The sequence below is a fragment of the Pinus tabuliformis genome, chromosome 7 (genome assembly GCF_031772625.1).
Source record: "Pinus tabuliformis cultivar Carrire ecotype Pingquan chromosome 7, CPIR1, whole genome shotgun sequence".
Classification (NCBI taxonomy): domain Eukaryota; kingdom Viridiplantae; phylum Streptophyta; class Pinopsida; order Pinales; family Pinaceae; genus Pinus; species Pinus tabuliformis.
The window spans coordinates 1,265,071,794-1,265,098,709 of NC_142293.1; the positions used below are offsets into that span (position 1 = coordinate 1,265,071,794).

The 26,916-nt window shown below is 39.9% G+C and overlaps 1 pseudogene; it reads right to left on the bottom strand.

Annotated features, from left to right (window-relative positions):
- The window catches only part of LOC149252026 (proline--tRNA ligase, cytoplasmic-like), a 123,286-nt pseudogene extending 97,019 nt beyond the window's left edge, over positions 1–26,267 (bottom strand).
- Between the last annotated feature and the right edge of the window lie 649 nt (positions 26,268–26,916).

A 26,916-nucleotide genomic window follows, 5' to 3' on the forward strand; every position in this document is an offset into this window, starting at 1 on the left:
TTACATAACCCTCCCCCTTGGGGGACACTATCCTTGGTGTTCAATCACACATATACCTTATCAAAACCAATGAAAAACAAACATAATTCCCATGGAGCTTTATAACATAGCTCGATGCAGTATTTAAAATGATCACCCTACTGAAAAGAAAACCATCATGACAACATAACAACATGATAACATAATAACATGACAACGTGACACCCATACCGCTTATTGGAGCTTTATAACATATCTCATGGTGGTATTTACATCCATATACATATGTGCACATACCAAAACATCATCAAAACATGTACCAAAACATATACCAAAACTTCTTTGCCTCAACCGGTAAATAATGAAGCATATATTGACCGCATATAAACCGTCATCTTCCATGTAGCTTCATCAAGACCAAAGTGCTTCCATTTCACTTTAACCTGCTTGGTTTCAAATCATGAGTGACTTTTCTGCAATATACACTTAGGCTCTGGGTGGAACTATCCATCTGGTTCAACCTGCAATATAGACCATTCAATCACATGATCAACATCTTTAACATACTTCTTAAGTAATGACACATGAAAAACATCATGGAATTTCACTATAAGAGGCAGTGCAAGTTGATAGGCTACTAGTATAACCCTCTCAATAATACTGAAGGATCCACAAAACTGTGGTGCCAGCTTAGCACATGATCCAATCCATAAGGAGCTCTTCTTCAGTTTGATGCGCAAGTAAACCTATTCCCCGACCTGGAACTCCTTGAACAACTTGTTCCGATATGCATAGCTCTTCTGCCTATCCTGTGTTTCCTTTGGATTCATCTTGATCACCTGCATTTCTTGTTCCATGTCTGCCAACATGTCTAGTCCAATCAACACCCTATTAACTAGATCACTCCAACTGATAGAAGTATTTCAAATCTGCCCATACAATGCCTCAAATAGACTCATCCTCAAAGATTGATGATATCCATTATTGTAAGAAAATTGTACCAGTAGAAGGTACTCTTCCCACTTCCACTATTGATGCATCACATACATCCTCAACATGTCCTCCAATATTCTGTTGACCCTCTCTATCTGTCCATCTATCTACAGATGACAAGTTGTACTAAAGGCCAAATTTGTGCCCAAACCTACAAACAACCCCTTCCAAAACTTGGAAGTTAACTTTGTGTCCCTGTCTAACACAATCTTCTTTGGAACACCATGCAATCTGCCACGTCTCTGATGAATAACTATGCTACATCGCTAGCTGAGAATGTAGACTTCAGTGGAATGAAGTGTGCAAACTTTGTCAACCTGTCCACACAACCATGATGGAATCATGTTGTTTCGTTGTCCTCGACAAACCTATGATGAAGTCCATGGAAATGACCTCCCATTTCCATTATGGAATCGCAATTATCTATAGCAGTCAAACTAGGTTCTTACACTCTACTTTCACATGCTGACAATCAAAACACCTAACCACAAAATCTGCTACATCCCTCTTTAGGTTCGACCAATAATAAAATCTCTTCACTACTGTCAGTGTCTTCTGATAACCTAGGTGACCAAATATGGTTTTGTATGAAACAATCTCAAGATCACCTTCTTGATCTCAATATTATCCAACACATATGTCCTATCTCTAAATCTGACCAATTCATCCACTATAAGGCAATAGTCCATATCTTGTGCATATGTACCTGTACCTACACCACTACCTGTACTTGTACATGTACATGTACTTGTACTACTAATACTTGTGCCTGTACCTATACTCTACTGCAACTTGTGCATAATCTCCATATACCTGACATCTTGCTGACTTTCTTGCAAGATCCTACCTTGTAAGTCTATCCCATAGGAGCCCATAGATTCTAAGTGATTTACCTGTACTCGCTTGCTAAGAGAATTTTCCACCCTGTTCTCCTTTCCTTTGATGTACCTGATCTAAAAATCAAACTCACCCATCGTGGCCAACCATCTAGTTTTCCTGACGTTCAGATTCGACTGGTAAAACAAATATCTCAACCCAATATGATCACTCATCAGTACAAACCTCCTGCCAAGAAGATAGTGCTTCCACATCTTCGATGCATGTATGATTGTTGCTAACTCAAGATCGTGCGTCGGGTAGTTCTGCTCATGCTCGCTTAGTTTTCGTGACTCATAGCATACCACCTATCCATCCTGCAAGAGAACTCCATCAAGTCCCCTCTTGAAAGCATATGCACACACTATAAAATCCTTGTCTGGTTCTGCAATCTTTAACACTGGAGCACGTGTCAACAACTGCCTAAGATGCTCAAAAATGGCCTCACACTCCTTCATCCATTCAAACTTCTTACCTTTCCTCTACAATGATGTAATAGGATAAGAAATCTATGAGAATTTCCTGATGAACCTCCTATAATAGCCTGCCAATCCCATGAATGACCTCACATCTTCTACATTCCTAGGAGCTACACACTCCATGATGGCCCTTTTCTTTTCTGCATCTACTGCAATGCCCTCCTTGGAGACAACATGTCCCAAGTAATGTACCTTAGTCTGGAAGAAACTACACTTTCTAAGCTTAGCATACAACTAATGCTCTCTCAACAACCTCAACACTGCTGCTAAAGGCTCGACATGCTCTTCCTCATTTTTAGAATATACCAATATGTCATCAATGAACACAACAACAAACTTATCCAAATACAAAGGCAACACACTATTCATCAAGCATATAAATGTAGCTGGAGCATTAGTCAAAGCAAATGGAAATACAACAAACTCATAATGCCCATACCTAGTCCAGAAATTTGTCTTGTAAATGTCCTCCTCTTTGATGCATACATGGTGATATCCAGATCTCAGAGAAATATTCGAGAACACCGCTGCTCCCTTCAATTGATCGAACAAGTCATCAATCCTCAATAATAGATAAATTTTATTGATGGTAACTTTGTTCAACTACCGGTAGTCGATGCATAATCTGAGAGTACCATATTTCTTCTCCACAAAAAATATCAGTGCACCCCAAGGTAATACACTTGGCCTAATGTATCCCTTGTCCAACATTTCCTTCAACTGTAGCTTCAACTCTACCAACTCAGGTGTGCTCATCCTGTAAGGTGCTTTTGATTTTGGAGCTACCCCTAGCACTAACTCAATAGAAAATCTACTTCCCTGTGAGGTGGAAACTTTGTAATGTCCTCAAGAAATACATCCTTGAACTCCTGTAAAATTGGGTACCTGCTCAAAACATTTGCATCCTCAACTTCCTTACCTTTGTCACTAGAAATGTGCACTGCAAATAAAACACACCCTTTTCTGCAACTACATTTTCCTTGCATAGTTTTTACCATCCTAACTGATGTGGCTTTCTTCTTTCCCTGCAAGACTCTTGGTTCCCCATTGTCATCCACACACTCAATTTCTTTTTCATAAAAATCTACCTTGGTTCTATGAAGGTACAACCAATCCATGCCCAAAAACATATTGTATGATCCCAACAGTAATACATTCAAATGTGCTGCGATAGGCATACTATTCAAATCAAATGAACAAGCCCCTACCCAATGATGAACTTCCTTCTTTGTACCTGTAGCCAGCTGCACTAACCAATATTTTGCATGCAATTCCTTACTCAAACCACACTTATCCACAAAGTCAGGACTAACATAGCTATAATTAGATACAGGGTCAATCAAAATAGAAATAAATTGATCACAAAGCTTACCACCCATCTCAATGAAAGATGCTTGGTGTTATGCTTGTCTATTGTCCACGACTGCATAAATACGAGGAATACTCTGCCCCACATCCCCATCAGTTCGTGCCTCCTGTGCACTGTATATCTTAGGCCTACAACCCTAATTCTGCAGACAATCTCTCCTAAAGTGTTCCTCACCATATGTCCAACACTCCAACCGTCCAGTATCATTACCTCTGTGTTGTTGTTATGATCCATGTCCCTATCTAGCTGCATTAAACTTCTTTTGAGGTGCCACATATTCTTTCTCCCCTGCATTTTGATGCCTTTCTCCCTTAGGCTACCATTTACTTTTACCTTTTCTTTCCCACCAAATATTTGCTTTACCTTTCAAGTTGAAGATAGTGATTCTGGTCTTCATGTTATCTATGTGCTAACATGCAACTCAAAGAATTTTTTCATCCCAAGTATCCAAGTGATCCAAATTGGATCCTAAACACTCTCTAAGTTTTCATGACTGTTTCAAATTATGCCAAAAGATTCAAGTCTTAGAAAAATCAAGCTATCAGAAGGAATCCTTGTGACAGTTGCAGTTGTGGCCAGAGTGGAGCAACAAGGACCCTCGATTGAGTGCGCAGACTGTTGGCCCATGGTAACGCACCCTGGCACAAATTGGCAAAACCAGAGGCTAGTTCGAGAAATGGAGGTGGTATCGCAAGGCGTCCCCCTCAATGAAGGAAAGCCCCGAAGCGCCTGGACCTGAAATCGCTATGAAATGCGGAAAAGTACTGCATTCGGTTCCGTAGCGCGGGATTCCACAAACCGGCAGGATATTGGAAGCCCTTGAGGCGGTAATTAGTTTTGACTGAGTCCGGCCTAATGCCACACATCGAGCGACACACATCTGGCAGATGAGAGAGAAAACTGCTCGCATCGGACGGGTAAAAGTCATGCAACTTGCCTGCCCAATACGAATGACGACCGTAGGATCTGGGGGGCCTAGATCAACAGCGGGCATCCCGATAAATGACCGGATTTGGTGAAGTTATAAATCAATATTACAGGGGATTTGAAGTTCGACGTGGACGATGAGTTGTCAAATGATTCGTGTCTCGTGGGCGATCTTGAAGGAAACAGAATTAATGGCCATTCAAATATGATTCAAGGAATATGACACCCAGTTCGTTAGGAAATAGGTGGCCACCTCCCTGCGAGGTGTTACCCAGTGATGATGACGCAGAGCAGAGGAATTCGAATGGACAGAGGCAGGGAAACCAGAAGGCCAGGAAGTGGAAACGAACAGTCAAAGAACAAACTAGCTTTAAAGCCATGAACTAACAGAGACAGAGCAGGCAGTAACAAGAGTTATCTAGACACAGAAAGCTAAGAGCAAATAACAGAGACTAGAATCTGAGCTGACCTGAAGGTAGCATCGAGCCAGACAGAGCCAGAGAGAGTCAGAGAGTCTGTGTACTCCATAGAAGGCTTGAGAGGTTCAAGCAAACTCCTCGACATAGGCCTGTCATACTACTGTGACCATTAGAGGTTGAGTTTCAGTAAGGAGAGTCTGTGCACTCCATTCCTACTGACTTTTATCTGTTTAGTGGGACTCGAATTGAGCTCACTGTTGTAAAAACTCTGCTTGAAAACATAATAGAGAGGCCACCACTGAAGGCTAGACCAGGAGACATAGCCCAGGAGCATTGGGTGAACTCCTTATTAAATTTGTTGTGTTTACATGTTTGACTGTTATGTTTTCTCTAACTGCCTCAGTGTCTATGTATTCTAGCAATCTTATCGATCCATTGCGTAAAGTAACATAGACATATCCATGCACATGAGTCTGTAATACCTTTAATTCTTTGTCTTGGATAAATTCCAGATCAAGTGGTATCAGAGCTCTAGGTTACTAAGGTTAGACAAGCTTGTGCTGGATTTTTTTGTTGAATGCTAACTAGATCAAAGCTTAAATTAGGAGAAGGAGAGTTGGTTGAAACTAACCCAGAAATTGGAAGAGTCTATTCTAAGAGGAAAATGTCAGAAGAAAGTCCCTTGGAATCAGACCCCAGTTCATGGATAGTTTTATGACCATGAGATCCATGGTCGAGGAAATGTATAGGGAATTTAACAAAAATAGAGGTGAAGATTCATCAAACTCCAAACAAGACAAAGGAGTAGAAGAATCTCTCCTCCATGACCAGTCTAAAGGCAAAGGGAAAGAAGAAAAATTTCTCACACCTCCTAATAGCCCTGAAAATAAAAAGAAGACATCTTTGATTAAATTAGATGTTAAATTTGATTTACCAATATATGATGGAGAGTTGAATGCAGAGAAGTTGGATAATTGGATCATACAGATTGATGTTTATTGCAGAGTGCAGAGCATTGATTCAGACAAGAGTAAGATTTAGTTGGCCAGCCTACGCCTTGGGGGCACTACCTTGGTATGGTGGGAAGGCAGGACGCAAGATGACATGAAGAAACATGGTAAGATTCTTTATGTTTGGAGTGAATTTGTTTCTGTAATTAAAAAGCAATTCCATCCACTAGCCTATATGCAGCAAGCCATGATGAGCTGGCAAACCCTTCGACAACTAAAAGGGAAAAGTGTACAAGGTTACACCCAAGAATTTAGGAAAAGATCTTTGATTCTAGGAATTTCTTTAGACTCACCTGAGACTTTGCTGAAGTATATAGGTGGCCTACATAGCTACATGAGGCACACTATCCTCATGTTTAATCCCACTAGCATAGATGAGGTATCCGTTCAGGCTACACATCTAGAAGCTAGAGGTAAGAATGGGAACCCAGAAGTTGGGGATCATCCAAATCCACTGCAAGTAAGAATAAGGAGAAAATAAAACAGAAATGGAAAGAGAGGAAGACAAATACTGTACAAAAGACCAAGTATTCATGCACTCACTGTAAGAAGGATGGGCATGATGATGAACACTACTACATTCTGCATCCGGCGCTGAAACCCAAGAAAAATGAGGGCAAAAGGAAGAAGACTGTTGCAGCTATTCAAAAGGATTTGGGGTCAGAATCAAGAGATGAAACAACAATCGTAGCCACAGGTATAAAAGGTAAAAATTATGAAGCATCTACTAGTAGTTCTGCACAATCTACTGAGAATGAAGAAAATGAGAGGAAAAGACATGAGCTTTTTCATATTCGAGTTATTTCCAATGATCAAAAGATTAATACTTTGTTTGATAGTGGCTCACAAGTAAATTTAATTTCTGAAGCAATTGTAAAGAAGTTGGGATTACTAGCCACACCTCACAAGAAACCATATCCATTAGGTTGGTTATGTGATAAAGCAAAGCTACAAGTGACTAGACAATGTAAACTTAAGTTTTCTTTTGGGTCAGCATTTGTACATGAGGTTGAGCTAGATATAGTTCCTTTGGATATATGTGGAATTGTTTTAGGAAGTCCTTACTTGTATGATAGAAAAGCTATTTTCTATAGATCTGAGAACAAGTATCTACTCGTTAAAGATGGAATCGAATATATTGTAAGAGCTCATAAACTCAGAAATAATTATACTCTCATAAATTCAGGGCAGATGAAACGAATTGTAAATTCATGCAAACAATTTTTGCTGATGGTTGTCAAGGAAAAGAAACCTGATAAAACCAATGTATTTGAGGGTTGTGATGCTAAACAACAATTTGATTTAAAAAAAGTTGTTTTAGAATATGATATATTGTTTCAAGAACCTAAAGGTCTTCCACCCAAAAAGGAAATAGTGCATGATATTAATTTGCAGCAAGATGCTCCATTGCCTAACATCGGAATGTATAGGTTGTCCGCTTTAGAGAATGCAGAAATAAAGAAGCAGGTACAGGAGCTGCTCGAGAAGGGGTTCATCAGACCTAGCACATCACCATGTGGGTCTCCAATTGTTCTGGTGAGAAAGAAAGATGGCTCGTGGAGAATGTGCATTGATTACCGAGCACTGAATAAGATAATGATAAAAAATCGTTATCCCCTTCCTCGCATAGATGATCTATTAGATCAGTTGAAAGAAGCTATTTATTTTTCCAAGTTAGACTTGCATAGTGGATATCATCAGGTCAGAGTTGCAAAGCAAGATGCATGGAAGACTGCTTTCAAAACAAAGCAAGGATTGTATGAGTGGTTGGTTATGCCTTTGCCTTAACTAATGCTCCTGCTACTTTCATGAGAGTAATGAATGATGTACTCATACCTTTTCTTGATGATTTTGTTATTGTATATCCGGATGACATTCTTATATTCAGAAAAACGTGGGAAGAACATTTACAGCATGTTAAGCAGACGCTAGATGTTTTGAAAGGAGAAAATATTTATGTTAAACTCTCAAAATGTGAATTTGGCAAAACATATTTGAACTATTTGGGTCATATAGTAGGGGGTGGTGAATTGAAGATAGATCCCTCTAAGGTTGCAGTGATTGTAAACTGGCCTAAGCCCAAATCTGCTATAGAAGTTAGAAGCTTCCTAGGAGCAGCACAATATTGGAGAAAGTTTATTTCTAACTTTTCCTTAATTGCAACTCCCTTACATGCTTTAACAGGATTGAAAAATGTGTTTCAGTGGGGAGGCAAACAGCAAAAAGCCTTTGACACCTTGAAAGAAAAGATTAGTACAACACCAGTACTAGCACTTCCCGATCTTCAAAGACCATTTGAGATCGAAACGGATGCCAGTGACTATGCCATGGGAGCAGTGTTGATGCAGCATGGTAAACCCATATGTTATCATTCTGAGACATTTAATTCTGTGGTAGTTAACTATCCCACATATGATAAAGAATTGTATGCATTAGCACAGAGTGTGAAAAAGTGGAGACATTATTTAATGGGCAAAGAGACAATTATACATATTGATCATCAACCACTTCAATATCTACACTCCCAAACTAAGTTGCAGCAATCAAGACATTATATATGGATGGGTTTTCTACAACAGTTTCATTTAGTCATCAGGTATAAAAAGGGCATACACAATAAAGTTGCAGACATGTTGTCCAGACCAATTATAAATGCATCTACTATACTTAAGCATAATTTAGTACTGCATGAAAGCTACATTGAACAATATGCTCAAGATATAGATTTTAAAGATGTATATGCAACTTTAAGTCAAGGAAAACAAGTAGGAGAATTGGACTATCATGTTAAGGACCAACTCTTGTATCATTTTGGGAAGCCATGCATTCCACAAACTGAAAGAGTAAAGATAATTTGAGAAGCACACATATCAGGTCACTTTGGTGTAAGTAAAACAGTTGCACAGCTGCAAAGATTTTGTTATTGGCCAAAAATGAATGAGATAGTTTCTAGATATGTAAGAGGGTGTACCATGTGTGCTAAAAGCAAACCCAGTAATAGAAAACTAGGCTTGTACACTCCACTACCAGTTCCTTCTCATCCTTGGGAAAGTGTTTCCATGGACTTCGTTGGAGGACTGCCTAAATCTAGGAAAGGTCATGACTATTTATATGTTGTTGTGGATAGGTTCAGCAAAACGTGTATTTTGATACCTTGTAACAAACAGATTACAGTTGAACAAACTGCGAAGTTGTTCTTTCAGCATGTGTGGGTTCATTTTGGACTACCCACTTCCATTATATATGATCAAGATACCCGATTTGTTAGGAAATTTTGGTCGAGTTTGTGGGAAGTGATGGACACCAGGTTGAAGAAGAGTACAACTTTTCATCCGCAAACAGATGGCCAAACAGAAGTGGTCAACAAGACAGTGATCCAGTTGCTCGGAGGCTATTGCAACAAGCATCCCAAACTTTGGGAACATTTATGTTATGTGCAACATGCTTACAACCGAGCTAAACATTCTTCTACACAGAGATCTCCTTTTGAGACCTGTTTTGGTTTCACACCAAGGTCTCCCTTGGATTTTGTCTTTGGTAAAGACATAGCGGTTGATGAACATAGTGATGTGGACAAGGCAACCAAGTTCATTGAACAAATCCAAGAGATTCACCAGGCACTATGGGAACAATTGGAAAAGAGCCAAGCCAAGTACAAGGCAAGGCATGACAAGCATCGGATGGAGCATAGTTTCCAAGTTGGTGATCAAGTCTGGTTGTATATCAGAAAAGACAGAATGCGAGGTGAAGGTAAGAAGCTGAAGCCAATAAGGTATGGACCTTTTAAGATACTTGAGAAAATTGGTGAGAATGCTTTTCGCCTTGATATACCAGCTTACATGCACATCTACTCAGTTGTTAATGCAGACAGCTTGAGACTATTTGAACCTTCATTAATTGAAGATCCCGAAGAGCATAGTCAATTGCCTTCTATTGATGATTTGTCGCCTAAATATCTTAATGAGTTGCAGGAAGATACAGTTCTGGACAGGAAGGTGAGGACCACGCACAGGGGGGAATGTTGAGTACCTTAGGATTGGACTCAAAGGTTCAAAGCCAAGTAGTGCGAAATGGATAGAAATTGAGCAGGCAAGGAATCAATACTCTCACTTGATTGATGCTTAAAATAAAACCAACTTTTGGTGGTCCAAAAGCTTTTTCAGTGGGAAGGCCGTGATCCAAATTAGATCCTAAACACTCTCTAAGTTTTCATGACTGCTTCAAATTATGCCAAAAGATTCAAGTCTTAGAAAAATCAAGCTATCAAAAGGAATCCTCGTGACAGTTGCAGTTGTGGCCAGAACGGAGAAACAAGGACCCTTGGTTAAGTGCGCAAACCGTTGGCCCATGGTAACGTGCCCTGGCACAAATTGGCAAAACTGGAGGCTAGTTCGAGAATTGGAGGTAGATTCTGATACGCGATTAGTGCATATCGCAAGGCGTCCCCCTCAGTGAAGGAAAGCCCCGAAGTGCCCGGACCCGAAATCGCTATGAAATGTGGAAAAGTACTGCATTCAGTTCCATAGCATGGGATTCCACAAATTGACAGGATATCAGAAGGCCTCGAGGCGGTAAGTAGTTTTGACTGAGTCCCGCCCAATGCCACACATCAAGCGACATGCGTCCGGCGGATGAGAGAGAAAATTGCCCGCATCGGATGGGTAAACATCATGCAACTTGCCCGCCCGATACGAACGACGACCGTAGGATCTGGGGGGCCTAGATCAACAGCGGAGGCACATCCCGATATATGACCGGATTTGGTGAAGTTATAAAGTAAGATTACAGGGGATTTGAAGTTCAACGTGGACGATGAGTTGACAAACGATTCGTGTCTCGTGGGTGATCTTGAAGGAAATGAAATTAACGGCCATTCAAATATGATACAAGGAATATGACACCCAGTTCATTAGGAAATAGGTGGCCACCTCCCTGTGAGGCGTTACCCAGTGGTAATGACGCAGAGCAGAGGAATTCGAACGGACAGAGGCAGGGAAACCAGAAGGTCGGGAAGTGGAAACGAACAGTCAAAGAACATACTAGCTTTAAAGCCACGAACTGACAGAGACAGAGCAGGCAGTAACAAGAGTTAGCTAGACACAGAAAGCTAAGAGAAAATAACAGAGAGTAGAAGCCAAGCTGACCTGAAGGCAACATCGAGCCAGACAGAGCCAGAGAGAGTCAGAGAGTCTGTGTACTCCATAGAAGGCTTGAGAGGTTCAAGCAAACTCCTCGGCATAGGCCTGTCATACTACTGTGACCATTAGAGGTCGAGTTTCAGTAAGGAGAGTTTGTGCACTCCATTCCTACTGACTTTTATATGTTTAGTGGGACTCGAATTGAGCTCACTGTTGTAAAAACTCTGCTTGAAAACATAATAGAGAGGCCACCACTGAAGGCTGGACCAGGAGACGTAGCCCAGGAGAATTGGGTGAACTCCTTATTAAACTTGTTGTGTTTACATGTTTGACTGTTATGTTTTCTCTAACTGCCTCAGTGTCTATGTATTCTAGCAACCTTATTGATCCATTGCATAAAGTAACATAGGCACATCCATGCACATGAGTCTATAATACATTTAATTCTTTGTCCTGGATAAATTCCAGATCACCAAGCCTCTGCATCTTCTGGCTTCTTCACATCTCCATTAAAAGTAGGTGGCTTTGATTTCTTAAATTCATCTGGAAAGGATCCCCTATCACTACTCCTGTAAGGATGATAACAATGACGATCATGATGCATGTCAGAACCAGAACTAGAATAGTACTTGTACTCATCAGCCCTCCTATCTGGAGTGTCCAACAACCTGCCATCTCTCACAGTGTTAGCTCTATCTGACCTGTGTCTACCAAGAGACCTACTACCATATGCCCCATTAGTTTTTTCCTCTTGTCCATGGTTGATCCGAAGTGGCCCTTTGTCACTATAGTTTTGAAAAACTTTGAAGGAGTATTGCATTAACCTTTGCTTGTTTCTCTTGTGCATGTATGATCCTATCATTGTCTGCCTTACAACTCCTTATCTGTTCCTTCAAGCTTCTCAATGTAGATGCTAAATCAAATGACTACCCATAACACCACTCATCTGATTCATGGAAGAGTCTTTGTAGTCTACCATCTTGCTAGTCATTTGAACTCTTTCCTACAAAGCATACTATGTCAGCTAGACCAAATCACAATAAACCAACGTACCTTCTCATAACTCAGGGAGGACACCTTATCTACAAGATCACCAAATCAGCATGATACATGTATAACATAATCATAACAGCATATAGACATATAAAAAATAAGTGCATCAACACATAAACATCATTCTAGCTAGAATCCAATCATCAATGCATGACCATATCGACTACACATACCATGACCTCATGCATGACAACAAAAACCATTACACCATTGTACACATGGCCACATGCAAACATCAACATGCATAGGCAGTGCACAATCAACCACACACACTCGTAAATGCATATAATCAAGCATAAGCGAATAATACTTGAAACCAAGCTTACAAGAATGATACATGTAACCAAGCATATAAGAATGTAACCAAGCATACAAGAATGAAACCAAGCATACAAAATGATACATGTAAGTGACATATAACAACATGTAACCAGTCATACACTCACGATGATGCACTCCACAATAACAACATCAACTTCCACATGGCGACATCACTACAACCATGATCAACATCATGCAAATGCAACAAGCACATGGAATGCAAGCGTAAGAGACACACATGCAACTGACATGCATGCATGACCAACACATAGCCCATCCAGTCCGAGGGGTGAACCATGCTCTGATACCACTCTGTAACACCCTCCTTCCACATCTACCCAAGAAACCAGCCAACCGGGGTAAACATGCAACAAGAGGCCACTATGATATGATTCGACCTCCTAAGTCACGTTAAGGAAGTGGAACCGATGGAAACACACCATACAAACATTCAACATCAACATTACGACCCTCAGGAACCAACCCAACCTTTCTGCCAACCAGCCGCTAGGTCCCACTGAGATTTTGAATCACTTGATCCCTAGAATCTCTCATGCTATAGGCCTGCTAGCGTCCAGGAGGCTCTGGACACTCTCATGTTATAGGCATGCCAATGTTTAGGGACTATTTAATCCAGTTATATGCCATCGTCCCTTGGATTTAAGCCATTTTTTTAGGCCTAGAGCCTAGGTCACTGTCCATAATGGAATGAAATCTTCAAAATAGTAAAATAACAGGGAAACAATGATGCAAAATCAATTAGTTTAACATGCCCTTAACTAAACCCCTACTAGCCATGAAATGCATTTCGTCAAACATATCACAAATATGTAATCTCCAGGTGTAAACAACAAATTTAAGCATATGGATCTCATTCTTATCTGAGGATCACTTCGAACCATTATTCCCACATGTAATTTGTTGCATTATCATCTATTAGGTCATAAATACATTTTCCATTCATTTAAGAGTAAAAACATGATGAGAGACATACATAGTTGTTGTCATAAAACATATACATAACCAGCATAGTAACCATAAAAATACCATAAATACATCAGCCATAGAATCCACATATAAACCAATACATTTACACATGAAAACCAAGGGAATGAATTTCTCATTAATGAATGTAGAAACCAACCGGGGATGGGACTACCACATTCCACCCGACTATAGATTGGCTAAGCCAAATCTCTCTTCATCCAATCACCCCCGTGCCATATTCTAAGCATGAATGTGGGACTCATAACCAACCAAAAAGAACCAAACAAACATGGATTCTACCAGAGTTCTCCACCTACACCATGATAAATTTGAGTGCCTCCTAGTCTCTCAGGCTTTACCATAATCCTTTTTCCGATATAGGGATCACTAGGCCCTACACTAAGACCCACTCTCCAGTCTTTACCGTACATCCCATGTCGGGATTAATAGGCCCAACGGAGAGCAATCCACCTCTTGTTTTTACTGTATATCCCGCCATTCACCGACAAGGATTCCTAGGCCCACCGAGGCACACAATCCTGGCTTTACCACAACCCACAATCTAGCTCAGGGGTTACTAGGCTAGTGGCTTTACCGTGATCCATAGTCTGTTTCACGGACCACTATGCCATGTGTTTGTCATTTCAGAGATCCACCCAACTCAGCTTCGAATCCATCCAAAATCCACCTCAACCAAAGTATGAGAACCCATCTCATCAAGGCTATTAGGAAATGGCAAGGCTAGGCTGAAAAACACTGTCACACCTGACAAAACCCATGCCATGACAGAAAAAAACCACATGCAACACCACACATGCCAAATCTAGCAAGGAAATCACAAATGCAAATCAATACCTACAAAGAATATCGTTGTAGCTGCTTGATCCTACTTTTACTTGCTTGATCTTCGCTTCCTCTTGCCTTCTTTGCCTTTCTTGATCCAATGCCAAAGTGCTCCAAGAAAACTCTAAGTGTCCAAGAGTGAGAGAGAGTGAGAGAGAATAATGACAGAGCTCCAAAACTGAATTGACAAAAGGTTACCAATTGATCCTCACAAGCCTTTTTATTAATGAGACCTCTATTTTCTTCATTCTCCATTATTTTCCTTCATTTTCCTCCTCACATGCAACCTATGACCTTTCACCTCTCTTTTATCCTAATTTCCATTATTTTCATTAATAAATGTGCCAAAAATGCTATTTTTCCTTTCCAAAGCTTAGCCATTTCCTTTTCCAATTTCCTTAACCATAATAAATCAAACGAACACTCCGTAGGATGTCTTGCTGAACATTCAACTTGGAATAAGTGTCCCATCAACCGTGGTTATTATTTTTAACTTTTATTACATGGAATTTTCACCAAGGCTAGTACAGAACCCTCCCCTTTGGGGGACACCTTCCTCGGTGTTTAATCACACATATACCTCAGAAAAACCACTGAAAAACAAAGATACTACCCATGGAACTTTATAACATAGCTCAATGCATTATTTACAATGATCACCCTGCCAAAAAGAAAACCATCATGACAACATAACAACATGAACACATAATGACATGATAACAAAATAACATGACAACGTGACACCCATACCATTCATTGGAGCTTTATAACATAGCTCATGGTGGTATATACATCCATATACATATGTACATATACCAAAACCTCATCAAAACATGTACCAAAACATATACCAAAGACATATACCAAAACACCATATCAAAACTGCTTTGCCTCTACCAGCAAATAATGAAGGATACATAGCCCGCATCTGATCCACCATCTCCCATGTAGCTTCATCGGGCCCAAAGTTCTTCCACTGCCTTTTAACCTACTCGATTGCTCAGTTCTGGAGCATGAGCACCTTTTTTCTGCAATATACACTAAGGCTCCGTTTGGAACTCTCCATCTCGTTCCACCTGCAATACAAACCATTCAATCACATGATCAACATATTTAACATACTTCATAAGCAATGAAACATGGAAAATATCATGGAATTTCATTGTCAAAGGCAATGCAAGTTGATAGGCTACTAGTCCAATCCTCTCAATAATACTGAAGGATCCACAAAACTGTGGTGCCATCTTGGCACATGATCCAATTGGTAAGGAACTCTTATTCGGTTTGATGCTCAAGTACACCTGTTTCCCAACCTGGAAATCCTTGAACAACATGTTATGATATGCATAACTCTTCTGCCTATCTTGTGCTGCCTTTAGATTCTTCTTTATCACCTGCATTTCCTGTTCCATGTCGGCCAATATGTCTGGTCCAATCAACACCCAGTTAACTAGATCACTCCAATTGATTGAAGTATTGCAACTCCACCCATACAATGCCTCAAATAGACTCATCCTCAAATATTCTTGATACCCATTGTTGTAAGCGAACTCTACCAGTGGAAGGTACTATTCCCACTTCCCTTGCTGATGCATCACATACATCCTCAACATGTCCTCCAATATTCTGTTGACCCTCTTTGTTTGTACATCTTTCTGTGGATGATAAGCTTCACTGAAGGCCAAATTTGTGCCCAAACCTACAAACAAGTCCTTCCAAAACTTGGAAGTGAATTTTGCATCCTTGTCTTACACAATCTTCTTTGGAACACCATGCAATCTGACCATGTCTCTAACCAATACATGTGCTACATCACTAGCTAAGAATGCAGACTTCATTGGAATGAAGTGTGAAACCTTTGTCAACCTGTCCAAAACAACCATGATGGAATCATTATGTCTCATTGTCCTTGGAAACGCTATGATGAAGTCCATGGAAATGACCTCCCATTTCCATTCTAGAATCGCAATTGGCTGTAGTAGTCCAATTGGGTGCTTATATTCTACTTTCACACACTGACAATCAAAACACCTAGCAACAAACTCTATTACATCCCTCTTTAGGTTCGGTCAATAATAAAAACTCTTCATTGTTGTTAGTGTCTTATGATAACGTAGGTGACCCGAATAGGTTTCGCATGAAACTCTCTCAATATCACCTTCTTGAGCTCATTGCTATCTGACACATATATCCTATTACTAAATCTGACCAATCTATCCGTTGTAAGGCAATAGTCCATATCCTGTGCACCTACACCTGTACCTGTACCTATACCTGTACTTTTATTACTACCTGTACTTTGTTGCAACCTGTGCATAATCTCCATATACCTGACATCTTGTTGACTTGCCTGCACGATCCTATCTTGTAAGTCTATCCCATAGGAGCTCCTAACTGCTAAGTGATTTACCTATACCTGTCTGTTAAGAGCATCTGCCACCCTATTCTCCTTTCTTTTGATGTACCTGATCTCGAAATCAAACTCACTCATCATGGCCAAACATCTAGATTTCTTGGCATTCAGATTCGGTTGGTCAAACAAATATCTCAACCCAATATGATCACTCATCCATACAAACCTACTACCAAGAATATAGTGCCTCCACATCTTCAATGCATGTATGATCGTTGCTAAATCAAGATCATGTGTCGGTAGTTCTGCACATGCTCGTTTACTTTTCGTGACTCATAGCATACCACCTGTCCATCCTGCATGAGAACTCCACCAAGTCCCCTCTTGCAAGCATCTTTACACACTACAAACTCCTTTCCAGGATCTACAATCTTTAACACTGGAGCATATGTCAACAACTACTTAAGCTACTCAAAACTAGCCTCTCACTCCTCGATCCATTCAAAATTATTACCTTTTCTCTTCAATAGGATAAGTTTGTGAGAAGTTCCTGATGAACCTCCTATAATAGCCCGGAAATCCCATGAAATACCTCACCTCTTCTAAATTCTTGGGAGCTACCCGCTTCATGACGACCCTTATCTTTTCTGGATCTACTGCAATGCTCTCCTTGGAGACAACATGTCCCAATTAATGTAGCCAGTCTGAAAGAAACTACACTTTCTAATCTTAGCATACAACTGATTATCTCTCAACAACCTCAACACTATTGTTAAATGCTCGGCATGCTCTTCCTCATTTTTAGAATATACCAATATGTCATCAATGAACACAATAACAAACTTATCCAAATACGAACGCAACACACTATTCATCAAGCACATAAATCTAGTTGGAGCATTTATCAAACTGAATGGAACTACAAAAAACTCATCATGCCCATACCTAGTCCAAAACGTTGTCCTGTAAATATCCTCCTCTTTGATGCGTAACTAGTGATATTCGAACCTAAGATTGACCTTCGAGAACACTGCTGCTCCCTTCAACTGCTAAAACAAGTCATCAATCCTCGGTAATGGATATTGGTTCTTGATTGTCACTTTGTTTAACTACCAGTAGTCAATGCATTTTCTGGGAGTACCATGTTTCTTCTTCACAAACAATATCGATGCACCCCAAGGTGATAAACTAGGCCTAATGTATCCCGTGTAGCTTGAACTCTACCAACTTAGGTGTGCTCATCCTATAAGGTGCTTTCGATGCTGGAGCTGCCCCTGGCACTAACTCAATAGAAAAGTCTACTTCCCTGTGAGGTGGGAACTCTATAATGTCCTTAGGAAATACATCCTTGAACTACTGTAAAAATGGGTACCTGATCAAAACATCTGCATCCTCGAGTTCCTTACCCTTTTCACTAGAAATGTGCACTACAAATAACACACACACTTTTCTGCGACTACATTTTACTCGCATAGTTATTACCATCCAAAATGATGTGGATTTCTTCTTTCCTTGCAAGACTCTTGGTTCCCCATTGTTATCCAGAAACTCAATTGCTTTGTCATAAAAATCTACCTTGATTCTATGAAGGTACAACCAATCCATGCCCAACAACACACTATATGATCCCAACGCTAATACATTGAGATGTGTTGCGGTAGGCATACCATTCAAATCAAATGCACAAGCTCTTACCCAATGATGAACTCGCTTCTTTGTACCTGTATCCAACTACACTAACCAAGATTCTTCATGCAATTCCTTACTAAAACCACACTTATCCACCAAGTCAGGACTAACATAGCTATAATTAGATACAGGGTCAAGTAAAATAGAAATAACTTGATCACAAATATTACCGTCCATCTCAATGAAAGATGCCTGGTGCTCTGCTTGTCTGTTTTCCATGGCTGCACAAATACGAGGATTAATATGCCCCACATCCCTAACAATCTTCTCCTCCTTTGCATTATATATCTTAGGCCTACCACGCTGATTCTGTAGACAATCTCTCCTAAGGTGTTCCTCACCACATGTCCAACACTCCAATTGTCCAGTATCATTACCTCTGTGTTGCTGCTATGATCCACAACATTTCTCTCTTAGGATGCCATTTACCTTTACCTTTGTCTTTCCAACCAAATGTATGCTTTACCTTTCAAGTTGAAGATAGATATCCTTGAATAAGCCCAGGGCCGTAGGAACAACCCCAACCTTTCTGCCAACCAACACATGGCTCCCACTAATATTTTGAATGACTTGACCCCCATACGCTCTCATCCCAAGTATTCAAGCCTCTGCATCTTCCGACTTCTTCACATTTCCATCAAAAGTAGGTGGCTTTGCTTTCTTAAATTCATCTGGAAAGTATCCCCTATCACTCCTCCTGTAAGGATGATAACGATGACGATCATGATGCCTGTCAGAACCAAAACTAGAATAGTACCTGTACTCATCACCCCTCCTATTCGGAGTGTCCAACAACCTACCATCTCTCATAGTGTCAGCTCTATCCGATCTGTGTCTACCAGGATACCTACTTCCATATGCCCGATTAGTTATGTCCTCCTTTCCATGGCTGATCCAAAGTGGCCCTTGTCGCTGCAGTTCTAAAAAACTTTGGAGTATTGCATTAACCTCTTCTTATTTCTCTCGTGCCTGTATGATCTTGTCATTGTCTACCTTACAACTCCTTATCTCTTCCTTCAAGCTTCTCAATGTGTCTGCTAAATCAAAAGAGTTCCCATCACACTGCTCATCTGATTCATAGGGAGAGTCTTTGTAGTCTACCATCTTGCTAGTCATTTGATCTCTTTCCTGCAAAGCATACTATGTTAGCTAGACCAAATCACAATAAACCAACTTACCTTATCATAACTCGGGGAGGATGCCTTATCTGCAAGATCACCAAATTAATGTGATACATGTATAAAATAATCATAACAACATATAGATATATAGCAAATAAGTGCATCAACACATAGACATCATTCTAGCTATAATCCAGTCATCAATGCATGACCATATCGACTACACATACCATGACCTCATGCATGACAACAACAACCATTACACCACTGTACAGATGGCCACATGCAAACATCAACATGCATAGGCAATGCATAATCAACCACACACGCATGAATGCATATAATCAAGCATAAGCGAACAATACTTGAAACCAAGCTTAGAAGAATGATACATGTAACCAAGCATAGAAGAATGTAACCAAGCCTACAAGAATGTAACCAAGCATACAAGAATGTAGCCAAGAATACAAAATGATACATGTAACAGACATATAACAACATTTAACCATTCATACACTCACGATGATGCACTCCACAATAACAACTTCAACTTCCACATGGCTACATCACTACAACCATGATCAACATCATGCAAATGTAACAAGAACATGGAATGTAAGTGTAAGATACACGCATGCAACTGACATGCATGTGTTGCCAACACACAGTTCATCCAGTCTAAGGGATGAATCATGCTCTGATACCACTCTGTAACACCCTCCTCCCACATCTACCCAAGCACCCAGCCAGCCAGGGTAAACATGCGACAAGATGCCACTATGATATGATTCAACCTCCTAAGTCATGTTAAGTAAGTGGAACTGACAGAAAGACACCATGTAGATATTTAACATCGGTATTAGGACCCTTAGGAACCAACCCAACCTTTCTGCCAACCAACCATTGGGTCACACCGAGATTTTGAATCACTTGACCCCCAGATGCTCTGACAATATAGGCCTGCCAGTGTCCAGGAGGCTTTGTACGCTCTCATTCTATAGGCATGCCAATGTCCAAGGACAATTTTGTCCAGTTCTGTGCCAGCGTCCCCAGTATTTGAGCCACTTTTCAAGGCCCAGAGCCCAGGTCACTACCCATAATGGAATGACATCTTCAGAATAGTAAAATAACAAGGAAACAATGATGCAAAAAGCAATTAGTTGAACAAGCCCTTAACCAGACCCCTACTAGCCATGACAGGAATTTCGTCAAACATATCACAAATATGTAATCTACAGGTTTAAACAACATATTTAAGCATAAGGATCTCATACTTATTATAGGATCGCTAAGAACCATTGTTCCCTCATGTCATTTGTTTCATTAACATATATTAGGTCATAAATACAATGTCCATTCATTTACAAGAAAAAGCATGATGAGAGCCATACATAACTGTTGTCATAAAACATATACATAACCAGCGTAGTAACAATATAAATACCATAAATACATCAGTCATAGAATCCACATATAAACGAGTACATTTACACATGAAAACCAATGGAATGAATTTCTCATTAATGAATGTAGAAACCAACCAGGGATGGGACTACCCCGTTTCACCTGACAATAGATTGGCTAAGCCAAATCTCTCTTCATCCAGTCACCCCCATGCCATATTTCAAGCATTAATGTGGGACTCATAACTAACCGAAAATATAAAACAAGCATGGATGCTACCAGAGTTTTCCAACTACACCGTAAGGAATTTGAGTGCCTTATAGTCTCTCAGGATTTACCATAATTCACAGTCTGATCCAGGGATCACTAGGCCCTACACCGAGACCCACTCTCTGGGCTTTATCGTGCATCCCATCCTAGGACTACTAGGCCCAACAGAGATAAATCCAACTCTTGGATTTACCATATATCCTTCCATTCACCGACAAGGATTCCTAGGCCCACTGAGGCACACAATCCTTGCATTACCGCAACCCACAAGTTGGCTCAGGTGTTACTAGGTCAGTGGCTTTACCGTGATCCACATTTCGGTTCAGGGACCGCTGGGCCACGTGTCTGTCATTTCAAGGATCCAACCCACTCAACTTCGAATCCATCCAACAATCCAGCTCAACTGAAGTATGAGAAATCATCTCATCAATGCTATCAGGAAATGGCAAGGCCAAGCTAAAAAACACTATCACACTTGACAAAACCCATGCCATGATAGAAAACAACCACATGCAACACCATGCATTCCAAATCTAGCACGTAAATCACACATGCAAATCAATACATGTAAAGAATCCTGTTGTAGCTATTTGATCCTGCTTTTCCTTGCTTGATCTTCATTTCCTCTTGCCTTCTTTTCCTTTCTTGATCTAATGCCAAAGTGCTCCAAGAAAACTTCAAGTGTCCAAGAGTGAGAGAGAATAATAAGAGAGCTCCAAACTTGCACTGGGAAAAAAAAAAAAAAAAGTGTCAAAAATGCCATTTTGCCTTTCCAAACCTAGGATGTCTTGCCCAACATTCAACTTAGAATAAGTGCCCCATCAACCGTGGTTACTATTTTTAACTTTTATTACATGAAATTTTCACCAGGTTTGTTACAGGATAGATAACAATAAATACTTATAGATCTATTTCACTAGATTTCGTCACCCAATCAACCTGTTTATTAAAACCTTCAATATGTTTTTTTTTTTCAAAGAGTTTTTTGATACAAAAAGAGGAAATTAAGAGTTCTTGGTTCCCATCTTCTTTATTTCAGCATCAAATAAAACTTATAACACCTCCCATATTGAATAAGCCCAGGGCCTAAGGATGTAGCATCCTGAATATACATCATAATATTGAATCATTGCACCTTCAACGACTACCTCAGAATATTGAATCCCCAATTTTCTCGTCCTTTTTATTAGAAATTCCCAGCTTAGTCTCCTTCATTTCCTTCTTTTCTCCTGACTGTGAATCTTGGAACTTCTCTTTGGGAGCCTTTTTCAGTTTATTTTTCTTATTTCCTTTCACATTGCCATCTTCTTCAATGTTTGGAGAACCAACAATTCTGGTTAATGGCATGCCTACAATAGAATTTAGTGTCATCGAGAGTTCTTTCACTGCAAAATGGATTGCTTTTCCAGTGGACATATTGAGGGTGGTACAAAATATGGAAATATTGGAGTGTAATGACTACTTGTAAAAGTGATGATCAAATTTTTGTATTATTCTACTTCTTCTCACAGGCTTTCAGTTACAAATTCCATAGATGGAAAGCATGATATATAAAAAGTATGATGGATATGGTTGGAATAGCCTGGCAGAGCATAAATGTAAAGAATAAAGTACGACAAGAATGACTAATCTTGGCCACTGATGATTGGACACAAAATCAACTATGATCTTGTGCATTCAATCATGATTCAATGCATTCAATCATAACTCCTCAACACTTGACACTTGCTGCTTGTGAGTGGATTTCAACATACGACAAAGGTCAGTGAGCTAACATGCCTTTATATAACACCTTTGATGTAATCAGAAGATTATTAATAATAATTTCCAACCATACTATGCTTTAAATATATTATCCATATTATTTAAAAAAGATGTTGGCTTAGTGGGTCCTGACCTAAGTTCAGAGTTAATTGCACCAAACAAAACCCTACACTGCTGGCCCTTTTAGCATCAACCCAAGTAGCATAGGCTGAAGTCTCCACTGAAGCAGTATGGGGGGATGCTGGAACCAAGTTTCCACATCCAGAGATCAGTGTGATGTCTTTTGATGCCTTAGATTTTCCTTTGCGCAGATCTATAAGCCTTTATGGCTTGGTACTGTAACTTCCTTCAAACGGTCTCTAGACCTCCGCGAAGGTCTACGATTGGCTTTTGTGGATCTTTAACAGATGGATTATCTATTTACGAGCACCATAAACTAGCCTCATATTGAAATCCACACAAATCTACTTAAGTGCTCAATAAACATAACAGAATGTATTATAACCTTCGTGTAAATACTTAACACGTATTGCATTTAATTAATAAGACTTATCTGATAGATTCGCGCATAGATACATCATTAATTCATAAATATATTATTTCAATCACAACATACATCGCAAACATAAATAACAATAGTAAACAGATAAACACATGAAGTTCTCCAACAATCTTCTTTATTGATCTTCAATATAAGGTTATAGACTCAAAACTTCCTTGCGCACTCATCTGCAAGGGTCCGCGCACTCAACTGTGGACTCTACTCTAGGCCTCCACGCACTTAGCTATGGAGCCATTTCTGTCTTCCAATGCTCACTTCTCTGCACTATCTCTCTAAGACTCCATCTGTTCTTACCCATAGATGTCTCTCTTCTTAGACTCTCTAAGACATACCTATTTATATCCTTTTACATACAATCCCATGGTCCATGGACCATGGGTGGATCTCAAAAACCGACTTAACGTTACATAAATAAGGGTAAAAACCCTTTTTGACTCCTAACTACCTACGCACCCCGCTTCCACAAATCACGAAGACTTTTAATCTTTTTATAAAATTTACATCAAAACTTGGGTTTTTAATGCCAAAAATGACCCAGGGGATCCTGTCCCAATAGGCCCCCAACACAAAGATCGTGACTCACCCTCGAGTCACTCGGCTAGTGCTGCGATCTTGCTGTGAAGATTCCCCAGCTCCACTTGTACAACTACAACCTCGGTAACACTCTGTGTAGCTTCCTGCTTAACCTCTACGACGAGCTATCCTATAGCTGGTCCTTCTTTAGTCAACTTGATCTTTTTTTGTACTTGCTGCGAGCCCATCAACTTCTCTTGAATGTTGTTTGCGACCTGGTAGGCTTTGTCTAACTAGGGCTCCAATCTAGCCTTAAGCAAGGCCTCCTTCTTCTATGCTACCTCAACCTGTGCGTGAAGCTGCTTCTCTTCTTCCAACTTGGTTAGGCATTGTGCTGGAGCAATAGAGAACGACATTGCGCTGACTTCCTCGTACTGCTTATGCAATTCTTTGCTTATGTATTCAGCTTATGCAGGTTTGGGTCTTCCTGCAGGGTAGTTACTAGTTTCGTAGCTTGCTCGAATAATGTAGTGCACTCTCCAATATAAATACCATAAATACATCAGTCATAGAATCCACATATAAACGAGTACATTTACACATGAAAACCAATGGAATGAATTTCTCATTAATGAATGTAGAAACCAACCAGGGATGGGACTACCCCGTTTCACCTGACAATAGATTGGCTAAGCCAAATCTCTCTTCATCCAGTCACCCCCATGCCATATTTCAAGCATTAATGTGGGACTCATAACTAACCGAAAATATAAAACAAGCATGGATGCTACCAGAGTTTTCCAACTACACCGTAAGGAATTTGAGTGCCTTATAGTCTCTCAGGATTTACCATAATTCACAGTCTGATCCAGAGATCACTAGGCCCTACACCGAGACCCACTCTCTGGGCTTTATCGTGCATCCCATCCTAGGACTACTAGGCCCAACAGAGATAAATCCAACTCTTGGATTTACCATATATCCTTCCATTCACCGACAAGGATTCCTAGGCCCACTGAGGCACACAATCCTTGCATTACCGCAACCCACAAGTTGGCTCAGGTGTTACTAGGTCAGTGGCTTTACCGTGATCCACATTTCGGTTCAGGGACCGTTGGGCCACGTGTCTGTCATTTCAAGGATCCAACCCACTCAACTTCGAATCCATCCAACAATCCAGCTCAACTGAAGTATGAGAAATCATCTCATCAATGCTATCAGGAAATGGCAAGGCCAAGCTAAAAAACACTATCACACTTGACAAAACCCATGCCATGATAGAAAACAACCACATGCAACACCATGCATTCCAAATCTAGCACGTAAATCACACATGCAAATCAATACATGTAAAGAATCCTGTTGTAGCTATTTGATCCTGCTTTTCCTTGCTTGATCTTCATTTCCTCTTGCCTTCTTTTCCTTTCTTGATCTAATGCCAAAGTGCTCCAAGAAAACTTCAAGTGTCCAAGAGTGAGAGAGAATAATAAGAGAGCTCCAAACTTGCACTGGGAAAAAAAAAAAAAAAGTGTCAAAAATGCCATTTTGCCTTTCCAAACCTAGGATGTCTTGCCCAACATTCAACTTAGAATAAGTGCCCCATCAACCGTGGTTACTATTTTTAACTTTTATTACATGAAATTTTCACCAGGTTTGTTACAGGATAGATAACAATAAATACTTATAGATCTATTTCACTAGATTTCGTCACCCAATCAACCTGTTTATTAAAACCTTCAATATGTTTTTTTTTTTCAAAGAGTTTTTTGATACAAAAAGAGGAAATTAAGAGTTCTTGGTTCCCATCTTCTTTATTTCAGCATCAAATAAAACTTATAACACCTCCCATATTGAATAAGCCCAGGGCCTAAGGATGTAGCATCCTGAATATACATCATAATATTGAATCATTGCACCTTCAACGATTACCTCAGAATATTGAATCCCCAATTTTCTCGTCCTTTTTATTAGAAATTCCCAGCTTAGTCTCCTTCATTTCCTTCTTTTCTCCTGACTGTGAATCTTGGAACTTCTCTTTGGGAGCCTTTTTCAGTTTATTTTTCTTATTTCCTTTCACATTGTCATCTTCTCCAATGTTTGGAGAACCAACAATTCTGGTTAATGGCATGCCTACAATAGAATTTAGTGTCATCGAGAGTTCTTTCACTGCAAAATGGATTGCTTTTCCAGTGGACATATTGAGGGTGGTACAAAATATGGAAATATTGGAGTGTAATGACTACTTGTAAAAGTGATGATCAAATTTTTGTATTATTCTACTTCTTCTCACAGGCTTTCAGTTACAAATTCCATAGATGGAAAGCATGATATATAAAAAGTATGATGGATATGGTTGGAATAGCCTGGCAGAGCATAAATGTAAAGAATAAAGTACGACAAGAATGACTAATCTTGGCCACTGATGATTGGACACAAAATCAACTATGATCTTGTGCATTCAATCATGATTCAATGCATTCAATCATAACTCCTCAACACTTGACACTTGCTGCTTGTGAGTGGATTTCAACATACGACAAAGGTCAGTGAGCTAACATGCCTTTATATAACACCTTTGATGTAATCAGAAGATTATTAATAATAATTTCCAACCATACTATGCTTTAAATATATTATCCATATTATTTAAAAAAGATGTTGGCTTAGTGGGTCCTGACCTAAGTTCAGAGTTAATTGCACCAAACAAAACCCTACACTGCTAGCCCTTTTAGCATCAACCCAAGTAGCATAGGCTGAAGTCTCCACTGAAGCAGTATGGGGGGATGCTGGAACCAAGTTTCCACATCCAGAGATCAGTGTGATGTCTTTTGATGCCTTAGATTTTC